Below are 2,986 nucleotides of genomic sequence, written 5' to 3'. Positions count from 1 at the left end.
CTAATAGTTTTTTGGTGGAGCCTTTAGGTTTTTCCAAATATAATATCATATCATCTGCAAACAAGGATAATTTGACTTCTTTTTTCCAGTTTGGATGCCCCTTATTCTGAAAGGGAATTTTTGCAAGAGTTTTTTTTTTTTTTTAATGCTTTATTTAGGTATAATTTTAATTCTGTAAAATTCATTTGTTATATGTATCTATACAGTTCTGTCACTCCCACTCAATTTTACAGTATTTCCACCATCCCCAAAAGTTCCCTTGTCCCTGTTTGCATTTGATCTCTGCTCCTACCCTGAGACCCAGGCAACTGCTTGTCCACTTTCTGTCTATAAAGATTTACCTTCTTGAGAAACTTCATATAAGTGGAACTGTGCAATATATAGTTTTATGACCTCTTTCTTTCTCTCTCTTTTTTCTTTTATTCTTTTTTTTTTTGGGGACAGAATCTCACTCTTTTGCCCAGGCTGGAGTGCAATAACACCATCTTGGCTCACTGAAACTTCTGCCTCCAGGGTTCAAGTGATTCTCCTGCCTCGGCCTCCCAAGTAGCTAGGATTACAGGTGTGTGCCACTATGCTTGGCTAATTTTTGGTATTTTTAGTAGAGATGGGGTTTTGTCACATTGGCCAGGCTGGTCTTGAACTCCTGGCCTCAAGTGATCCACCCGCGTCGGCCTCTCAGAGCCCCTGCACTCAGCACTTTTTCTTTTTAAAAACATTTTCCACCAGGTGTGATGACTCATGCCTGTAATCCCAGCACTTTGGAAAGCTGAGGTGGGCAGATCACCTGAGGTTGGGAGTTCAAGGCCAGCCTAATCAACATGGAGAAATCCTCATGTCTACTAAACATACAAAAAGTAGCCAGGTGTGGTGGGGTATGCCTGTAATCCCAGCTACTCAGGAGGCTGAGGCAGAAGAATTGCTTGAACCTGGGAGGTGGAGGTTCTGGTGACCCAAGATCATGGCATTGCACTTCAGCCTGGGCAACAAGAGCAAAACTCCATCTCAAAAAAAAAAAAAAAATTGTTTTCCCCAACATCTTTAATCAAATTTTACTCATGCTAAATGAGTTGTATTAGGTGCTCAACCTCTTCAAATGCTCATGTCTTAGGAGGGTATCACTATTTGAAATCCTAAACCATTCATTTGCTATTTCTTAACAAAAATTTTTTTTTTTTTTTTTTTTTTTTTTTTTTTTTTTTTTTTTGAGGCGGAGTTTCGCTCTTGTTACCCAGGCTGGAGTGCAATGGCGCGATCTCGGCTCACCGCAACCTCCGCCTCCTGGGTTCAGGCAATTCTCCTGCCTCAGCCTCCTGAGTAGCTGGGATTACAGGCACGCACCACCATGCCCAGCTAACTTTTTGTATTTTTAGTAGAGACGGGGTTTCACCTTGCTGACCAGGATGGTCTTGATCTCTTGACCTCGTGATCCACCCGCCTCGGCCTCCCAAAGTGCTGGGATTACAGGCTTGAGCCACCGCGCCCGGCCAACAAAAATTTTTGAAAGGCATATAAGCTCTACCCTTATCTTTGGATTACAACGGTTAAGTACAAAAAGAATTCATTTAACATCTTATAAATCATTCCAATTATACATGAAAGCACCTACAATTTTTTTTTTTTTTTAAATAAAAGATTCACAGCGCACTGCACTTTGGAACATACAACATTTAAAAAGTGAAGTCCCAGACCTGTATCTCTCTCAAAGACATAAAACCTGATGGAGCCAACCAACTACTCTTCTCACCTAGGTTCTTAAAATGTAGCACTCAACAGAAGTAAATTATTGCGGCTGGGCACGGTGGCTCATGCCTGTAATCCCAGCACTTTGGGAGGTTGAGGCAGGCGGATCATGAGGTCAGGAGTTCAAGACCAGCCTGACCAATATGGTGAAAATACAAAAATTAGCCAGGTATGGTGGTACATGCCTATAGTCCCAGCTACTCGGGAGGCTGAGGCAGGAGAACCTCATGAACCCAGGAGGTGGAGGTTGCAGTGAGCTAAGATTTTGTCACTGCACTCCAGCCTGGGTGACAGAGCGAGACTCCACCTAAAATAAATAAATAAATAAAATAATAAAAAAGCAAATTATTGCATATCCAGCAACTTCTTTATCACTTGATTTCTTCAAACTATACTAAAATTTCTCAAAGGAGAATCCAGTTCTCTAAGCATGGCTTTTCTCTTTATTTTATTTATTTTTTTATAATTCAGTCCCCTTAGAGACTGCCAAAAATTGCCAATGCCGACTATATTTCGAGTTGTCATGGTGGGGTATTGGGAAAAGTTTTCAATGAGCAATAATCGCGCCTCAGATAAACCTCATTGGCTATGATACTGCCACTGCGCAAAGCTAGCATGGCCTTTCTCAAGGTAGCCCGAACACTGGGAAACTAATACCCAGGTTGGAGGAACTAAGTACAGTAGATGTACATTAAACAGGTACATCCAACTTAAACATTTTCTGCATAGCTAAATCACATCATACACATAAACTTTAACTCACATCTTTTAACATTTTTTTAACCTCAAACTTTGAGGAGAGCTAAAAGCCTAAAGTTATCATAATCACATCCCAACAATACCCTTATGTTGTTCCAGAGTGCATTAAATAAAACAGTGCAACAGCAATAACGTTTAACCATAGTTGGTTTTTCAATATTAAAACCACATTGTATTCTTGGGATAAGCCCTTCTAGGTCATGGTATTTAATCCTTTTTATATGTTGCTGGTTTCAGTTTGCTAATATTTTCTTTTCTTTTTTTTTTCTTTTGAGGCAGGGTCTCACTCTGTCACCCAGGCTGGAGTGCAGTGGTGTGATCTCACAACTTTAAACAATGTTCTATAAAGAGTAGCTTTTCAGATGGTGTACAGCAATAAGTTTGGGGTAAGGCTACAGAATAAAAATTGTGCAGCACCACTGAGTATTAATTTTACTACAAAAATTTTAGGGAAAATATTAAACAAAGATGTCCATATTAAGAA

The 2,986-nt window shown here is 40.0% G+C and overlaps 1 non-coding gene across 1 annotated transcript; it reads right to left on the bottom strand.

Annotated features, from left to right (window-relative positions):
• Positions 1 to 2,214: 2,214 nt before the first annotated feature.
• On the bottom strand, positions 2,215 to 2,355 carry LOC120366525 (U4 spliceosomal RNA). The gene has a single exon (XR_005581165.1). It is a non-coding gene; the product is annotated as a U4 spliceosomal RNA (small nuclear RNA).
• Positions 2,356 to 2,986: the final 631 nt, after the last annotated feature.

This window comes from Saimiri boliviensis, chromosome 2 (genome assembly GCF_048565385.1).
Source record: "Saimiri boliviensis isolate mSaiBol1 chromosome 2, mSaiBol1.pri, whole genome shotgun sequence".
NCBI lineage: Eukaryota > Metazoa > Chordata > Mammalia > Primates > Cebidae > Saimiri > Saimiri boliviensis.
This window is presented reverse-complemented; position numbering and strand designations above follow the sequence as displayed.